Raw genomic sequence first — 20,772 nt, 5'->3', positions numbered from 1 at the left:
CACACACACACACACACACACACACATGTCCATACATCTACTGTTTTATTTACAAGCAGTTCAGCCCAGCTTTGCTCGGGCCCTATGTTATATTCATAATTTTATGTACATATCTATATTTATATTAAAAAGTTTGATTCGTGTCCAGGTAACCTACATATAGAATTTCAAGTGTTTAGACCCAAAATTGGCGGAGGAGTTTGGTACAGTCTGCAAAGGTCAATTCTGTAAACTTTGACCTCTTAAATTTTCGCCCCAAAACTGATTAAAAAGCTTGCTGCATGTCTGAGTACCCTTTATGTAAAATTTCAAATGTTAGACCCAAAATTGCCTGAATAGTTTGCTAGAGACCGCAAAGGTCTAATCTTTTGAACTTTTCCCCCTTGGCAGCTGAAATTTTCGGTTAAAAACCGGTTAAAAAGCTTGCTTTATGTCTGAATACACTTTATGTAAAATTTCAAATGTTTAGACCAAAAATTGGCTGAGAGGTTATAATTTTTTAACTTTGACCCCAATTTTGATCCCTTAATATTTATTGTTTGGGCTCAAATCAAGTTAAAAAGTTTGATCTATATCCAAGGAAAATTTCAAGTATTTCGACCTAAAATTGATGGAGGAGTTTGGTAGAGTTTTTAAAGGTCAAATCGTTGAACTTTGACTCCTTGACAGCCAAATTTCTGACCGAAAACCGATTAAAAAGATTTTCCCAAATCTCAATACCCCTTATGTCAAATCTCGAGTCTGTAGATTGAAAATTACAGAGTAATTCTAGTAGGGAAATGTACACAGACAGACAGAAACACAGACAATTTCACTTTTATAGATATATAGAAGATATAGCAGATTCTATCTGTTTTTCTAAGCAAAAAAGGAATGACGGGCATGTATGCTACGGGCTATACACCTACCCCCCTCCTTTAAACTTGTTATTACTGATTTTTTAAATTCTTGTTTAATTCAATACCAAATGTTTAGATCATATATATATATATATATATATATATATATATATATATATATATATATATATATATGATCTAAACATTTGGTATTGAATTGATAATATTCTTAAGAATTAAAAAAATCAGTAATAACAAATTTAGAGGAGGGGGAAAGTGTATAGCATACATGCCCGTCATTCCTTTTTTGCTGAGACAACCAGATAGAATCTGCTATATAAATAAGACAGACGTCTTATTTATATGACAGAAGTCTACACTCCAGATTCCAAGATGTTCATTTTACCATTTATTTATTTCAACACGTTAAAATATTCAATTCTTGACAGCATCTGTTTCGTAGCATAGAAACAATCATATAATTATTATGTCATTTTTAAAAAATATTTTTCGCCCTGACTCATAAGAACTCCTTAACTTTTAAAAGAAAAGAAATAAAAACAAAAACAGAATTACATAAATCCGAAAAAAATCCAGTTTAGTTGCATTGTGTTTTATGATATTTACGTTATCTTTGATTTTTATGGCAGAGCTATTCACACCTTCATTTAATACGTTATACATAAAACAATATAACGTGATTATATTGTTTTAATGAACACTACAAATATCTCATATAATGCTTTTTTAATTTATTATTTATAAATAGTTTACATTTATTGTCTTAGATTATGTCGACAATGGTTAAAAGTAAATAGTGTTGTTTTCATATTAGACCATAAAAAATGATCATAATAATTTACTACTGACTTAATTGTATATTTTTATATATTTAAATTTTAGTTATATATCTAGATAAATAGAGAGCATAAACACTGACGAAGCATTTTTATTGTTGATTTTGACGGAGGGGATACACACGTTTTATAAAAAAAAATGGTTTCTTTGAAAATTTTACAGAGAAGGATCTCAAATATGTATCTTAGAGAGTGTTGAATATCGGGTCTGGTATACTAAAAATGAAAGCTGGAAGAAATAAAACCTACTTGACAAAGACACAAATTTGTCCGAAAGAAACAAAATGCAATTGATTGATATCATTGACTGACATTGAGACATAGAAAATAAAATATCTGAGGAATTGATACAAAAACAAAAAAACTGAAAGGTTACCTTCAAAGGTTTGCTGCAGACAGGAATATACTCAGTTTTAGCTCTATTCACAATGAAGATAACATTCTAAACTGGGCATTTACAGGTGCATGCATAGACATTCAAGATAAACGTTATATAAACTAGCCCAAATTGAGATTGAAGACGTAAACTTTCTATCAAGTCTAAGAAATAATACTCTGTTGATTCTCATGCTTCCTTCACTCCTCTTGCTCCTTTCACTCGTTTGCTGCAACTGAGCAATAAAAATATTATATTTTTGATGCACAAGTGTTGGCTATTATTCTTTTAGACACAGTAGAAAAGCAAAGAATGCGTTAAAACTTATTGCAAAATGAGACAATTTCATATTTTTCACACAATAAATTACATATATAATTTATTTATTTATTTTGCAAATAAGGAAGCTGTCTCAAAATAGGCACTCAGTTTCACACACACACACACACACACACACACACACACACACACAACTTGGCCTTATTCGTCTAAAACTGTTGTTCTGTTTGTTACCCATCAAATGGAGACCATTAAGTGTACATTTGAATCTCTGGTCTCACCACCCACTCTGTAATTAGGTTTGTCAGAGTTGTCAGTCAATGGCATTTGGAATCAGGCTTCCTTCATTGGAGGCCATTACCAAATTAGGTCAACTTAGGCGGAGAAATTGTTAGCTGGTTAAGTAGCTGAAGTTCTTTGAATTAGAAGGGAAGAGAATACGACTCATGAATACTTCGATTCTGGCACACAGCACATGAGTCAAAGAATGTTCTAGACGCCTGCAAGCTATGACCAACCTCATTTGAAATGGAAATATCAATACTATCTTCTTTTTTTTTTAGCTTATATTTCTGTAACTCTTGATGGGCAAGGATTGAAAATGTAGGTATACAATGTTTACTCAAGCCTTTATGTGTAGCTTTAGCCAAGTTTTTTTTCCTTCCTGTTTTCATTTGAACATTTTATAAAGGTGATAGAATTTGCAATGAATCTTTTTGTCCAGCAAAAACAAAAACAAAAAAATCTTTTATATTTTTACTCAAAAATACCGTTTATTTGCTGTATGTAGTAATATTGTTTTCTGTAGTCATAAATAGGCATATTCCTTAACCTCTGCTACAGCAGAGTGGATCATCCTATTATTCTGACGTTGCTTTTCGCAGATTATTTCGAAAATGAAATGTACCACCACAACCAAAATCAGTGTAAAAAGAAGAATGCAACAGATTTATTGACAATTTTTCACATCATATGCAAGTGCACTTATCATACTGAACAGTAATAAAACAAATACTGTTGGACATTTATGACTAAAACTTGGTGGACAAGACAGGCATAGATAACAGTTTAGTAGAATAGTAGTAAAAATAAAACTTTCTTTTTTCTCGGTCCAATTTTATTCTTATTATTTTATTTTTCCATCAAATAATAAAGAAATAATATTTTTATAAGCAAATTCTTGAAATTAAAAATAAAAAAATCGAAAGTGAACCTTAGGTTGTATTTAACAGCTTCGTAACTGTCGTTTCCTTTATTTTGTCCTTTATTCCTCACATTCCATGAGCAATGTTTCTGATAAAGAGAGAAGAATTGCTGTTTTCTGGCACAAAATCCACCCATCTCACATTTATTGTTGACTAGAAGTAAGATTTTTGTTTTATTTTAGCTCCTTAAATTAAGTGGTTTCATGACTTGTCTGAAGCGATTTCCATTAAAGGAAATTAGTCCAGAATGGTAGTATTCATAAATATCAGATGTGCTCACCAACAATTATTCCTGCAAAAGAAAACAACAATTAGTGATTATAGACACTTTTCTCTTTCAAAAGTTTCAACTCCACTCAATACGGATCATCAAACATTGCAAAAGAGAGTTAAAGAAGTAAAAACAATTTGTCTTAAACCGACCAAAATAAATTTTTCTTCTAACGAATTTTGTTCATCTTATTTTTAAATAACTGTCAGATGGTTTTGAAAAGTGTATTAGGTCTTTGAAAACTGTTTGCATTTGAAACGACCGACTTAACTGTTCTCATTGTCAATTTGATACGTGGTAGTGAATGTTATGAGGCTGGCGGAAGTAAACCCAAGTTCAACTTTCTACTTTCCTATATAAAAATGTTTACGCAATACATTTATTTTATTTATTTATTATTATTATTTTTCATTAATGTAAATTGTAACAATCTTCCCAGCCGGAATAAGTATTTTGTATTTTAATCCGAAGGCAACATTTCAAGTGTTTAATTAAAGCAAATTATTGTATTGGCTAAACATATTTTTTTTTTAAATTTACTATTCAATACAAACAAATTGAATAGTTTATAGGAAAGTTGTGAATGAGAATGTTGTTTTCGTTTTTCATTAATGATATAAACAGGAGCATGAAATTAGGATTTTCCTCATTTTTATTTTGGAACCAATCAGAATCTCCTTTAAAGAATGCAGATTTTTTTCTATTGTTTTGCAATCCTGTTTTAACATTGAAAATTTGAAGACGCACACATTAATTATAAAATAAAAATTATAAAAATATATTCTATACCAAATTAAACTATCGTTTTCAATCCTTTCTAAACATTATAGAGAATATACCATATAACCAACTAAACCATCCTCTATAAAATATAAAAAAAATATATATTCTATAACCAATTAAAGCCATCGTTTCCAATTCTCTCAGATGTGATCTTCTTCGCCAAGTGATAATCCCATTAACTTTTATCCTCGAGGGGCCTTCTGACCTTGATAAGTGGTATAAAAAAAGTGAAATCTTACATTAGGTGATTTATATTTTTTATCGTATTTATGACAATTTTTTCTTTTAAATTGCGAGATTTAATCTTAGCTCTACAAATTTCAGTAAACATTTTGTACAATGTGTATGTGTTGACTGGTTACTCGTTTTTTTTTGTTCATAATTCCTTGAATGGTTTAGATATCTTTGAACATCATTTAAAATTTTTAATGGCATAAGCTGATATATCTATTTCAGGACTTACCTCGACAAAACAGAATTATATCTAAATGCCGGGGGCAGCGATTAGTAGCAGTTATAGCCGCAGAATCATGACGCATTCTTATGTAAGATATTTTTGTTAATACACTTTAATTACACCACTGCATTTATCTTGCTTATTATTGACCTTCAATGGCACTCTTTTGGACTTTATTTGCAATCAACATAATTTAGATAAGCAAAGCATATTCTCCATCTGTTAAGATTCATTATTATTACTACTACTACTACTGCTAATTCCACTGCTAATACTACTTCTAGCGCTGATGATATTTCAGTAGATAGATGATGACATTCCCTGAGGAATGAGGGGGGCTGAATGAAAAAGGTTTCTTTAACATGGGAACCTTCGTTTTGATGGCTTTTCTATTTTATTCTTGATGGATGTTCAGAGATTTCACTTGCTTGAACCTCGGCCATTCTGATGGAGAGCCAATGGCTATCAGAAATATCACTCTCAAATCTTTACCATTCACATGCTAGAACTCAAACTTCTTTTTCACATACCAGTGTCATAGCATATATATGATATACATCAAGTTATGAAAATCAATTTCGCTATCTATTTATTATTATTAGTCACTAGGAGTCCACACACAGGTCATTATCAAGGATTCACTGGCAACAACCAGCGATGTTCATTGGAGTCTGAGTGACAACAAATCTCCCAAGATTTCCAGTACTCTTCACCAGTTTTGATAATCTTTGCAAATGAACTTGCGTCATCGCAACAACCACTTGCCATTGACTGCTTGCTAGCAACGACCATTGGTCTTTACTGGAGTTTAGGTGGCAATAAAGTCCACTTTGCACTTATCCAGTGGAGGTCTGGTTAGTGCCTTCTCTCCTTGGTCTTTTCATCCTCCTTGACCTTTTTAGACTATTTGGTGTGGTGCCAGTCGATACTAAAACTACAATTTTCTTTGGGGGGGGGGATGGTTAACTTAGAATTTTTTGGCGTTAGCTTTTTTGGTTCCATATGGTATTTCTCGATATTTTTACTTCTGTTGCAGTTTCTATATGGCCAGTTAGCGTTTGTATCTCATATGGATTACTTTCTGCACTCAAGGGTCTGTTGTATAGTTGCAGTCTTCCTGTTGATTCTGATTTCTCCTAGTCTTTTTTCCAAGTTCTTTGAAACTCTTCCTAATGTTCGTACAATTATTTGTGTTATATTGATTTTCTTCCTTTCTTTCCGTTCTCTAGTAAGTTCTGCATATTTGTTTCGTTTTTCTGTTGTTGCATTGTTGGGGTACCGTTGTATGATCGTCTAAATGTTGCTGTCTATTTGTGATATATTCATATCTAATTGTTCATATTGTTGTGTGTGTGTGTGTGTGTGTGTGTGTGTGTGTGTGTGTGTGTGTGTGTGTGTGTGGTACATATATTTTGGACTTACCTTAACTTCATGCGTCATTGATCTTGCCCACCTAGAATTAATCTTGTTCTTAGAGGGGAGACTGGAAACCTGTTTTGGACGAATATTCATTTACTCCAAGATGATGATTGGTTTTATATAGGTTTTTATTCCCCTTCCAGGTGTCGATCGCAGAAGAATGGAAAGTGAATGTCTTTGTTTACGTGGTTACTTCAAGGTCTTATTTTCACACACGTCTGCTTCTCCCCCCCCCTCCCCAGTGAAGAGGAGAGGAAGACCTGTTAAGCCGTCAGCTCTTCTTTATGTTCCAATCCAAACTCACTGAATCCAGCTAACCTGATCACGTGACTCACACGCAGATCCGATCAACTGACCTCCACTTCCGGTAAACGTGTCTACAATATGATTTAACATATTTCTTTCTTATGTTCGACCTATTTTCTAACACTGTGTCTTTGATAAATCTAGAATTTGGTGGTTTCTTTCCTTCTTTTTAATTATTATAATAACCGTTCTTCTTGCTTAAATGAGTTTATCTGGTTGTGTCTCGATGTCCTATTGGATTTTGTGGTTTTCGTTTTCTAGTTATGTTGCGGGTTTCTGTTTGTACCATTTGCCTGCATGTTTGAGGTGCAGTCATTTGCAGAACCCCTAGTGCGCTATGTTCATCATGCAGTTTTGCATGTCCTTATATTCTTTTTGGGGAAAACTAGTTTGCTGCACTCACTTATTATGTGATTTATCATTTCCTCTCTATCTACAGAGTCTACATTCACTGTTTCTCTGTGTTTTATCTATTTTAACATTATTATTATTATTATTATTATTATTACTATTACTATTACTACTATTATTAGTAGTAGTATTATTATTATTACTATTATTATTATTAGTATTATTGGTTCGCATGGAGCTTTGACACAAGTCATCAAAGATCTGACTGAAAAACCTGTGGTGTTCCCTGGAAGCTGAGTGACAACAAGTCTCCCGAGACGTCGAGCACGCTCCACCTCCTTCGATAGCATTTGCAAATAAATTTTCGTTATCACAACAGCCTCTCACCATTGATTTCTCGCTGGCAGCGACCATTGGTCTATACTGGAATTTGAGTGGCACTAAGTCTCCCCAAGGTCCCAGTTCTCTTCATGCTTGTCCAGCAGAGGTCTGGTCAGCACTCTCTCCTTGACCTCCTTTTCATCCTCCTTGACCTTTCTTGACTATTTGATATCACACTTTTTTTCAAGAAGAGGGGGGGAACAGTGATGGGACAATTGGAGGGGAAGCATGATGGGGATGTAAAATTTGTTGATATGCAGCTTGAGTGTTCTTCATTCCCTGTAAAGCTTCTACATGTTTCGCCTCTGCAGCAGTTTGTCTGGCCCGCACATGTGGCTCATGTGTATTAGTCTCCACATTCAAGGGTTTTCCTTAATATTTCAGTTGTTTTCATTATTGTTATTCGTTGTATCTTTGCAGCCATTCCTCTGATTTCAATTTCTCCCATTCTTTTTTCAAAGTTTTTCGGAATTGTTCCTTGTGATCCTACTATTATAAGTATTATTTTGATTTTCTTCATCATCCATATCCCTTTTAACTCTCTGGCTAGCTCTGTGTATTTGCTCTGTTTCTCCTTTTCTTTCATACTCACCCTGTGGTCAGCTGAGACAGCAAAATCTATGATTTGACAGGATTTTTCTTTCTTGTTAATTATTACGATATCTGGTCTTCTTGCTTGGATGGGTTTATTATTATTATTATTATCATTATTACTACTACAATTATTTACTTCCTAGGAATAGTCACTGAAGCTATTATCAAGGATTTCACTTTCATTTTAATGCAACCATAACTACAATGAAGATCTCTATTTTTTTCATCAAAATTGAAAATATTTTAAAATCCTCACCTTTACGAAATTTATGTTTCATTCGTCTGACTCTTTAAAAAGAATCCCTAAAGGATTTCGCTTTTATTTTGAGACAACCATAACTATAATAAGGATCTCCTTTATTTTCGTAAAAATTGGAAATATTTTCAATTTTTTTTCACCGTTACAGAATGTGCATGTCTTTCGCGCAACTCTTTTTGAAGAAGAATCAGTTAAGGATTTTGCTTTCATTTTGATACAACCAGAATTAAAATGTCAATCTTAGTTATTTCTGTCAAAATTGGAACTATTCTTTAATTTTCACAAGCTGTGGGCAAATAGCTCCCCTGTCTTGTGGATGCCTTGGGAAATGCAAAGGATAAGAGATAATAATCCAGTTTGGAGTCTTGATAGGCAGATGGTGAAACACTGAAACACCTTCCAACAATTCCTTCAGCTGTACTAGCTCCAACCATATTGGCTTGCCTTTTCATTGAACTTTGTCTGCAACGCTGAGAGAAGGATCATGGTCTATTGGCCAACCTAGGACTCTTTATCACCTGCCCAGGCCTGCATCTGGAGAGGCAACTCCTGCTTTGACTTTATAGCCACAGAAGTCACGTCAGTGAACCAGACTAGATGCAAAACACTATTGTCTCATTAGAGAGGAGGTTGCCATCAATTGTTGCAAATTTTCAAACAATGGAAAAATCTAAATTTTATTCATCACATTCATTATTTTCAATCAGATCAAATTAAATTGCTAAAACATAGCAAAGTGCAACAAGCCATGTAAAATACATAAGATACGTACATCCATATACCACTTGAATATTAATCTAAGACGACTTTAAAGATAGATATTGTAGACATTGTGACAATCTCGTCCGGTATGTTGTTCCAAAGCAGAAGCACAGAGAATCATGCCTTTCTTCTAATGAGATGAAATCGCCTATGGCACACATTTTTCTGAATCCTACAGATACTATGATTTGGCACTGTGGTGAAAAACTCCTTGTAAGGTAAATTCCTGTTGATGAATGCCACAATCAGGTCCCCTCACACTCTCTGATACTGATCAAGTAAAGGGTAATCATCCAAAGGTCAGTGACATCCAATGCTGCCTCGAACTCTTTGGGCATTTGCAAAATGACCACGGCTTCTGGCAGCTTATTGAACAGGACAGAGACTTAAAGTGGACCTAAAGTTTACTTTTGGCAGCCTTGTAACTATTGCTTCCCTTATTTTCTTTTAGTCCTCACATTCCATGAGTGATGTTTCTGACAAACAGGAAAAAATTGCTGTTCTTTGAGTTCAAATCTGTCCATCTAACACTCATTGTTGGCTGATTTTTGACCTTGAAGTATTATCTTTTTTAGCTCTTTACATGAAGTGGCTTCATGCCTTGTTTAGAGCGATTTCCGTAAAAAAACAACCTTCTAACAATTCAGCCCAAATCGTCTCAGCTACACCTTTTTCAATCCGCTCATCATCATCATTTAACTGAAAATCTATTAATCTCATTAACTCTTATCCTCAAGTGGCTTTAAGCCTTGATAAGTGATGAATTATCAGCAAATAAAAAATATTGTGGTCTATTGAAGATTTCAAGCTTCACATATCGACTTGAATATGATTTCAAACTTAACAGGTCAGGCGCCATAAATTTGTACGTAGAAATAACTGTAAATTCATTTTTACTAATATATTTGGGAAAGGTATGATTCAATTCTTCTTCCCCGCAGCTATAGGTGAAATAAAAAAGTAGACTAGACTCTCAAGCTTTGGTAGAGCAACTAGTCTAAGAGAAGGAAACTATGAAGCTATGAAATAACAGCAAACCAGTCCTTCTGTTTACCCCCCAGCATTCTGATCATCTTGAATTTCTTCTAGCAATGCCAGATCAGTAAAAGTGCAGTTGGAGATTACACAACTTCACTCTAAGCTCATAGCCAGCTTTTCAGCAGGTGTCCATTGTCTCAATATAAATTTTGTTAATTCAATTCATAATTTTTCAATCCTCTCGTAATATTCTTAATCACTTCATAATTCAATTGACATTGCATGGATCTCGTTAACCCTTATCCTCGAGTGGCTTTAAGCCTTGAGTAGTGACTCATTAGTACTAAAAGAAATCATCTTAGAAATACTGTCACATGCAATTGAAACTGATGTTTCATTGTTGCAGTTTTCAATTTATGGTTAGAATCAACTTGAGTTTCTGATTATTACAACTCTTTACTTAGCTGATGCTTATTAAGAACGGGCTGAGAAAAGAAAGGTTTTCATTTGATAAATACATTGGTTTATGATACGTTGCCTATGACTAAAGAAAAGACGAAGGGTTGAGTTCCATAATGAGACATCCTTATAAAATGGCAGCTGCCTGCAAAGTACAAGAGGAGAAGGCTGACATGTAAATAACGGATTTATTTCAATAATCAGCAATGCAGGTTAGCCTGACCGATTAGCATGACATTTAAGTGAATACAAACGTATGAAAAAGTATTTGCAAGTTGGGATGTATTTGCTTTGCGTCCAGTGGCATACAGAGATTTGGTAATGCCCAGTGCTAAAAACTCAAGTATAAGTCCTAGTATTGAGAAATATAAGAAAGAGACATACAATGGATTGTTGCTTCCTTTATATATATATATATATATATATATATATATATATATATATATATATATATATATATATATATATACTAGCAGGCTGCCCAGCATTGCCCGATCGTAAAATATGCTTAAATATAATAATGATTAATGCAGATTTCGTATTTATTATTATATTATGTTGGACCTAATATATAGTAATGGATTAAAAAGTTAAAAAGAAATGACTCATACGCCACCATCGAGAATCGAAACCAAAATGTTTAGCTTATGATTTATTTTTTCCTTTGACGTTAATGACTGACCTATGAAGAAATGTTTGCTGCAAAGCTAAAAATTAAAACATTAACCAATAGCTACTATGTTAAGCATGCATATTCGTAATGCCGTTGTTTGAACTTCACATGGAAAATTTCATTTGTTTAATTTTCACACTTTTGTACTGATTTTTCCCGGCTAAAACCCAAATATTAAGTTTTGCATGAGTTTAAATACCCTATATATGAAGTTTCATGTCTGTAGACGAAAAACTGACAGACGATAGGCAAATTTTTGTAAACAAATATATATACATGCATACATAAATATATATAGAATAAGGTTTGTGTTTACTATAATCTTTTTATACAAATAGTACGCAAGTATAAATCATATAGAATATCTGAATGAATATAATTGCACATAATAGTTAACTAAAGATGTAGATCCCATAAGAAAACCAAAAAACTAATAAAAGGATATGCAAATTAGCTAGATCTTTTGCTAGTGAATGCAGTTCCACGACCCATATATAAGAAAGTTGTATTTTTCTTTTAAAAAAGGTTTTTTAATATGAATTAAACAAAAAACAAAAAAAATTATTGGATATATATATATATATATATATATATATATATATATATATATATATATATATATAAACCTTGTGTATCGCTTTATTGCAGGTCAATATTTTTTTAATTTTGAAATTACTATGAAATGCAGAGAAGTGAAATTTTGGGCACTGGAAGAGCATAATAAAGTAACTTATTTCCCTGATTTTTGTAGAATCTAAACAAATATTTTTAAAATTATGCTAATTTTTTTATTTTCTGGTAATTTTATTTTGTTATTAGAAAATTTGCTTTTAAGATATATTCATGTGCACATCTATATATTAATATGGTAGCGTGTGTGTTGTTTTGTGTGTCACGCTTATATTTTTTTTCTTCCGAGTGACTGTCGTTTAATTTTATAATCTTCCATTTCTTGTAAAAAAAATAATTTTACCAATAATTCTTCATAAGTTTTGGTTTCGGTTTCGATTATAGCAGATGTCAGAATTTAATTATTCCAGCTACCCTTCTTTTTCTCTCTTTTTTCTTCTTTCTTTATGCAAGTAGTTGTAGACTGCTACTGATAGCACATGACTGTTTCTTTTTTGCTCGAGTGATTTTTTGCTCGCCGTTTGAAGCGAGAATGGAAGTGAAAAAAGGCAGTTGCTGCCTTTGCCATTGGGAGTGAAAGGTCGTTGTTTGAAAATGTCGGACCTGGATGTAGTAACCTATCGTGGTGAGACATCAGGAGGCTCTAGATGAAGGTCCTATTTCGTCTGTTAAATTTTCGTCTAGGTGACAAAAATGAAGAGAAAAATGCCGGCTGAGTTAAAACAGAAAAGTCTTAAAGAATCAAGTCAAAAGTCTTGTCTAAAGGAAAAGAAATAAGTGCAAATGCTAAACATTAGACGAGTGAAAAAAGTAACGGCGCAAGCAACAATAATTTGCTTGTTCCTCCGGAAATATTCGAAGTGAAAAGGAAAGTGTATAATCTTCTATGGTATAGCAAGAAGAAAGAGATTTCTCTAATAAGAAAAAAGTTTTCATTCAACTAAGCTGTCGAAGCTATAGCAGGTCAAGTAATGTTTTTTCCCTAAGTAAAAGCCGACAAATATGAGTAAAAGAAAGTTGAAGAGGATGCAGATTTATTTGATAAAAAAGAAGAAAATCCAACGAGACATTTTTTTATTTTTATGCTATCTCAGGCAGGAATGACAATTCTTCTCTCTAAAAAAAAAAATCTGTATAAATTATCCTTGCTTCTAAAAAACTATTCTTACCTCAAAGTAAGTTTTGACTCTTTCTAAATCTTTTCTTATCTTTTAATTCTATTCTTTCTCTCTCCTGAAATGTTATTAGAACCTTTAAGGTTTGTCAAAAAGGGACATTTTGGGGGCAGTCAAAATACAGTCTTTTATACGGTTAGAAGGTGAACTTCAGACTTATTATTATTATTTTTTTTCTCCCTCCCATTTCAATTTATTTTTTCCTTTTTAAATAAAAGTTCATAATTATTTCAAGTGGTTTTTACTTCCTCTTCTTTTTCCTTGTCTTACTTGTAAATGGTTATATTTAATTGGTTTTTACTGGTTCTAGTATTTAAATATGTCTAATTTGGTTGTTACTAAGTTAAATTCGGATACAGAAGGGACTCAAGTTATATATATATATATATATATATATATATATATATATATATATATATATATATATATATATATATATATATATATATTCTTCATAAATTTTGGTTTTGGTTTCGATTTAAGCTGATGGACCCAAATCATGGGAATACATTTTTTATTTTTGAAATCACAACTTTATAATACATAAAAATCAAGTTAAAATTGACTCTATAATAATATATACGAAGTCTGTATAAATTAAAATATACTTAAGCGTATTTTACGACTGGGCTACGCCGGGCGTCACTCCTAGTTTTCTTAATTTTTCATTGAAACAAATGCATTTTATTCAAGGTGATGCATACTACTATATCGTAATTGAGAAATCAGCTTTCCAGTCTATCGATACACGGAGGAATGTTCTAGAAGAATTTAAATCAATTACGGTAGCCGTTCTTGATTAATTGCAGGCACACTTCACTTTTGCATGGAGAAAAGCTTCCAAGTGAGTGTGGCCAGGACTGGAACTACCAAACTATCACCCCGGACGACCTCCTTTGCAATGTAAACAAGTTCTTGTTGAGCCGACCTCTTAAATAATCCAAATTCTACTAATCTTCACCATTAACAATTACATTCATTAACCCTTATCCTCGAGTTGCCTTCAGGTTTTGATAAGTGATAACTCCCTTGTAAAAAAAAAAGTGCTTGAATAAAGTAAAAAAAAAAAAAAATGGAAAATTGTGATGGACAGTACGAGTATGTATTATAATGAATGCTTATTTGCATAAAAAAGTTATTTTTTTAATACTAGTGAGTTTTATTAAGACTAAAAAGCCACTTGAGGGTAAATGTGTACCAAGTCTTTCCGATTTATTGCCTGCTACATCATACTATACTATCTGCTAGTTCATTCGTCATGATATTATCCTTCAAAGCAGCACCTCCCTCTTTAAGGGTGAGGAAATAGTATATTTTTGGCCTTTGTGATACCATCCAATCAGGCACTTAGATGGGAATAATAAAAGAGAGTTGAATGTTTGATTTACTTTTTAGAGGAGTAAAGGAATCTGACATGCATTGATGAAAAAACTATGGGAAAAATTTCTATGACATTTTAGACATAGATAGTAGCAGAGAAGTGTAGCGGTGGTTGCATCCAATCCCTTTTCTCATTTATGAAATAGAATTGTCAGTGGATACATATTTCATCGTTACACCACTTATCAGTATGGCTGATTTTTGTGAGATTCGAAACCTCGACTACTAAATCAGGTGTCAGGAGTCTTTGCAGTTAAGCGATGGACGTCTTGCTTGAAATATATGATATTTTTTACTGCACTTAAATATCTTTGGTTTTGTTATTGTGTTTGGTGATAATGACAGCTGAATCTGTTCAGCTATCTTACAGCCAGAGAGTTATTTCCTTTACACTATATATATATATATATATATATATATATATATATATATATATATATATATATATATATATATATATATATACTAGCTGTACCCTGCCACGCGTTGCTGTGGCTCAATTTGGCGTAATGGAAAATTCTAATAAAAAGAGAAAATGTATGTTTCTTATATTCTTAGTACAGCAATCCACTCCAAAAAGTAAAAAAAAAAAAAGGCGAAAATGAAAAAAAAATGGTACTCTTGCAGAATTGGATCCTGATCCTCAGGATTACCGTCAATCATGACTTGGGCTCGACCAACAATCAGTGGATAAAGCTGAACGTAGCAAAAATGTTGAAACGCTAAATGTTTTTTTTTTTTTGTTTTCTGTATACAAAAATGATGGATGATCCCCTTAATGTACGATCTTAATGGCAAATGTCACATAGCCTACTACACAATTCAGGTCATTATCTTTCCAACAAGTCTTCATTTGTTAAATTCTGATCAAGAAAGCCACTGAGAATTAGAACATATAAAATTGCCAAAAAAGGTGATATATATATATATATATATATATATATATATATATATATATATATATATATATATACTAGCTGTACCCTGCCACGCGTTGCTGTGGCTCAATTTGGTGTAATGGAAAATTCTAATAAAAAGAGAAAATGCATGTTTCTTATATTCTTAGTACAGCAATCCACTCCAAAAAGTAAAATAAAAAAAGGCGAAAATGAAAAAAAATTGTACTCTTGCAGAATTGGATCCTGATCCTCGGGATTACCGTCAATCATGGCTTGGGCTCGACCAACAATCAGTGGATAAAGCTGAACGTAGCAAAAATGTTGAAACGCTAAATGTTTTTTTTTTTGTTTTCTGTATACAAAAATGTGAGTTAGTAATTAATATTTGAATGATGGGGGGGGGGTACTATACACAGATTCGAAAATGTTGTCCAAAAACAATTCTACCTAACTGGATAATTGTTTAGTGTTTTTATGTAATGTAAAATGTTTAATCGGCTCGAAAAACAGAAATGGTTGCAGACTCTGTTGAATACATTAAGTTTGGGAAAGTAAGTTGAAAACTAAAAACTATATAATACAGTGTCAAAAACCCACCGAATATATGTTACCATGACATAGGCGGGCATAATCGGTGGCTTTGTGACAGTATTTTGTATAGTGTTTTAGTTTTAACTCACTTTCTCAAACTTAACATAATCAACAGTGTCCGCCACCAATTGTATCTTTCAAATACACCGATAAACACTGTTCTTCAAGCTGACTAAACATTACATTAAATGAAAAGGGTTTGTATTACTAAACACAAAGAAGTTGTCAAAAATAAATATATAACAAATAAATTTTATCAAAGGCAAGAAAAGTAAATGTTCTACCTAACTGGATAAGATTGTAGTGCTTTATGTAATGTATAATGTTTAATTGGTTCAAAAACATGCAGTGTTTATCGGTATATTTGAAAAATACAAATGGCGGCAGACTGTATCAGACACATTAAGTTTGGGGAAATTTTGGGAAAATGAGTTTAAACTAAAAAAACTATACAAAATACTGTTAGGAACTCACTCAATATATGTTACTGTGACGTAGGCTGACATATAATCAGTGGTTTGAAACTTTTGCTCGATACAGGTGACGACTTTTAAGAGTCCCTTTTAGTGATTACCTGGCTTGAGGATATTTGTAGAACTAAACGGCAAATCTGCCCCCAAAATCCGGTATTATTTTACTTTAAGGCCCGTCTCATATTCATATATAACGAAATATTTTATTGTAGATTTCGATGTACTAAAAACGAATCTGCAAACAATCGCAAAAAGAAAGTTTTCATGATATGAAGAAATTACTTTTTCGAAATGTGGGTGATCACTTTTCAATCTAAATTTAACTTAGAATGAGCACCCACTTTCTGGCCACCTGAGAAAGGGGCATTTTTTTGTGTGTTTCTTGGCTAAAAAGTTTTTTGTTTGATTTCTTTTGCATGGTAATAACCCCTGAACTCTGGGACTATTTTCCATTTCACAGCCGTAGCCTTTGTTTATGCTACGCGCGAGCATAAACGAAAGCTGTTTAGCCAATAAACATGGGAAAAAATCCCCCCCTCTCTCAGGTGGCTAGAAAGTGGGTGCTTATTTTAAGTTAAATTTACATGGAAAAGTGATCGCCTACTTTTCGAAAAAGTAATTTCTTCATATCATAAAACTTTTTTTTGCGATGGAAACGATTTGCAGATTTGTTTTTAGCACACCGAAATCTACAAAAATTTTTTTTGTTATATACAAACGTGAGGCGCACGGCCCTTTATGGAAAATTTTATCAAAAATCCGGAAGAAGATAGTTTTCAATAAAAACAGCAAACGAATTCGATAGAAAAAAATGGATGCTATTTTTTTAAATTTTTATGTGTGTTTCTTGGCTAAAAAGTTTTTCGTTTGATTTCTTTTGCATGGTAATAACCCCTGAACTCTGGGACTATTTTCCATTTCACAAACGTAGCCTTTGTTTACGCTACACGCGAGCATAAACGAAGGCTGTTAAATATGCACTCGCGTACCAAACTGCTTTGTCAAAAAACCTTTAAGCCAATAAACACGAAAATAAATGCCCCCCCCCCTTCCTCAGATGGCCAGAAAGTGGGTGCCCATTTTAAGCTAAATTTACATAGAAAAGTGATCACCCACTTTTCGGAAAAGAAATTTCTTCATATTATGAAAACCATTTTTGGTACTCCTTAGGCGTTGAGTTCCATGGCGACTTATTTAATGGTCGTTCCTTAGTCTCCCCCTCAGTCAAGGCTAACGCATGCGCACGTAATATTTTTGTTATTTATTTACTTACGTTGCCTTTGGCACTTTTTCAAACATTACTTATGTTGGCTTAACTCTTTTCATAAATAATTAAAAAAAAAAAAAAAAACGTAACTAAACCGTTTATTGATAATTTGTCACGTGTACAAACATTTATTTATTTATTTATTTACGTTGGCTTAACTCTTTTCATGAATAAAAAAAAGTTTTTTTTCTTAAGAATAATAAAAGGAAAAAGTTGCTAAACATTTATTACGTTGGCTTAACTCTTTTCATGAAGTATAAAAAAAAAAATAACTAAACCGTTTATTGATAATTTCTCACTTACAAACATTTTTAATTTACATGAGCGGATAAGTCTGCTGGTCGCTATGGAACTCAACGGCCACCCAAAAAAGTATTTTGTTATATACGAACGTGAGACGGACCTTAATGGAAACTTTTATCAAAATTCCGGGATGCTTTTTTTTCTTTTTTTTTCAATAACATAAGAAATCAAGAATTAGACAAATTTATTTTAGGTAGGCTTCGCCAGGAAAGCTTTTAAAAATAAAAAATTAAGATAAACTAATGGTGCTAGTGCACTTACCGATCCGCACTATTTTAAGTCTGCTAGTCGCTATGGAACTCAACGGCCACCCAAAAAAGTATTTTGGGTAAATATCCAGATACGCTACAACAGAACACCGACCACTCTAATTTGTTTTTTTTTTATAGGTAATTGAGGTTGCTGACAACGAATCTGATAGTCAAACTTGGGCTAAATTTACCGTTTGCATGGTATTAACCCCTGAACCCACGAACTACTTTCCATCATTTTGCAGCTTCCGTTTACGCTACACGCATTCGCTGCAACATAAACGACAGCTTGCTTCACCAAGCAAACTGCCTTCTCACATGGCGTATCAATCAAAAAATTACGGACTGACAGTTTTTAATGACTTACAATTGAAGAAAAGTACAATAAATTGGGAGACCTTTTTTATTTTTTTTGTATCACGTAGTTTTTAATGCAGTTTACAAAAACATAAACACCAAATATTTTTATGTTTTTTGTTCTTTTTTTTTTGCGGGAGGAGGATTTAATTATAGAACTTATGTGGCTTAATAGGTACTTCTGCAGTTTAGTTAACCGTTTTTCAGTAAGTAACGCACCGACATTTACCAAATAGAACACCATTTAACATTTTTCGAAGATTTTACTGTTTACATTGGGGGCGCGAGTGGAGGCGCTGCGCTCCCCCCCTCCCAATGTAAACAGTAAAATCTTCGAAAAATGTTAAATGGCGTTCTAATTGGTAAATGTCGGTGCGTTACTTTTTGAAAATTTGAAAATTCTATGTTCCAGGAAAAAAAAAACAATTAAATTACCCCCCCCTCCTCTCCCCAACTTGGAGTGCTTTCTTTCCTTTTCTTGTTTTATTTCTTTTTCAGCTAATTTTAAATTTTCTACCCAAAAAGTGCTATAATGTATTTTTGAAAATTAGAAAATTCTATGTTTTGGAAAAAAAAAAAAAAAAAAATTAAATCCCCCCCCCCCCACAATTTGGTCTGCTTTCTTTTCTTGCTTTATTTCTTTTTCATCTAATTTCAAATTTTCCTAGGAAGATTTGTACGCAATGTGAGAAGGCAGTTTGTTTGGTGAATCAAGCCGTCGTTTATGCTATAGCGTGCGCGCGTAGCGTAAACAGAAGCTGCAAAATGGTGGAATATAGTTCGTGAGTTCAGGTGTTAATACCATGAAAACGGTAAATTTGCCCCAAGTTTGACTATCAGATTCGTTGTCAGCGACCTCAATTACCTATAAAAAAAACAAATTAGATTGGTCGGTGTTCTGTTGTAGCGTATCTGGATATTTACCATATTTTGTTATATACGAACGTGAGACGAGGCCTTAATGGAAAATTTTATCAAAATTCCGGGATCCTTTTTTTTTTTTTCAATAACATAAGAAATTAAGAATTAGACAAATTTATTTTAGGTAGGCTTCGCCAGGAAAGCTTTTAAAAATAAAAAATTAAGATAAACAAATGGTGCTAGTGCACTTACCGATCCGCGCTATTTTTTAAATCGTATTTCCAAGTTTAATTAAAGTTTTATATGTTTTTTTTATTCAATTGTAAGGTTAAAGTACAAAAAAAAAGAAATATATAATTTAAAAAATAGGGAATATTTTTTTGTTTTTTTTTACCCATCTATTAAATAAATAGTTAAATGTTGTAATTCAAAAGTTGTCAACGTGTGGTGCACGTGAAAGGATCATTTCTACCGGAAATAAAATGGTGGACAGTCTCGCAGTTACGAAAAATATTTTTATTTTATTTAATATATTTTTTATAATTTGCGATCTTAATTTATTTTAATAACATGCAAACATTCCTTGACTTTACAGATAAATTTTCTGAAAATTTCAATTAAATTGGTAATGTAGAAATATGGTTTTATTCACTTTGAACGAACCAAGAATTACATTTTTATATATATAGATATACATATATATACATATATATACATATATATACGAGGGGCGTGCAATTAGTAATGTCCCTGTCCCACTTCCCATAGCAGTAGAGCAACGAAACTTGACACAGTTATTATTCTTTCTCTACATAGGAACCACCCAGAGTTATGCATTTCTCTCATCGTTTGATGCAGTTCTGGAGACCGTTTTTGTAGAACACGCCAGGTTGGTCCTCCAACCATGACGTGACTTCAGATATCAAGGCTGCATCATCTGGGAAATGCTTTCCTTTCAAAAACAACTTCATGGCAAGGAAGAGGTGAAAGTCAGAGGGTGCAAGGTCAGGAGAGTAGGGAGGATGGGGAAGGATTTCATAACCACATGCCCATGCTTCTGATCTGGCGACATGCGAGTTATGGACCGGAGCGTTGTCCTGCAGGAGAAGGTACATTTGCTGATCTTGCCCCCGCCTCTTGATTGTGATAGCTTCCCTTAATTTCCTCAAAAGTGAAGCATAATAGGCTCCTGTAATTGTGGTACCCTTTGCCAAGAAATCTGTCATCACTATTCCGTCCTGGTCTCAGAAGACTATAAGCATGACCTCCCTGCCAGCAGAGGGCTGCATCCTTGCCTTCTTTGGAGGTGATGAGTCCGAGTGCTTCCACTGCATTG

At 33.0% G+C, this 20,772-nt stretch overlaps 1 long non-coding RNA gene across 2 annotated transcripts in view; it reads left to right on the top strand.

Moving 5' to 3' along the window:
* The window catches only part of LOC145286095 (uncharacterized), a 145,862-nt gene that overhangs the window by 15,935 nt on the left and 109,155 nt on the right, over positions 1-20,772 (top strand). The window contains exon 1 of one of the 2 annotated variants that reach the window (XR_013869099.1): positions 2,798-2,954. The exons of the other annotated variant lie outside the window; for it this stretch is intronic. This is a non-coding gene — a long non-coding RNA (uncharacterized LOC145286095). Of the gene's footprint in view, positions 1-2,797; positions 2,955-20,772 lie in introns of those variants that run through there. 2 annotated transcript variants of the gene reach the window in all.

Source organism: Euprymna scolopes, chromosome 10 (assembly GCF_053919585.1).
Source record: "Euprymna scolopes isolate OS-2025 chromosome 10, ASM5391958v1, whole genome shotgun sequence".
NCBI lineage: Eukaryota > Metazoa > Mollusca > Cephalopoda > Sepiida > Sepiolidae > Euprymna > Euprymna scolopes.
Note: the sequence above shows the minus strand (reverse complement) of the source record. Positions and strands in the feature narration are given on the sequence as shown.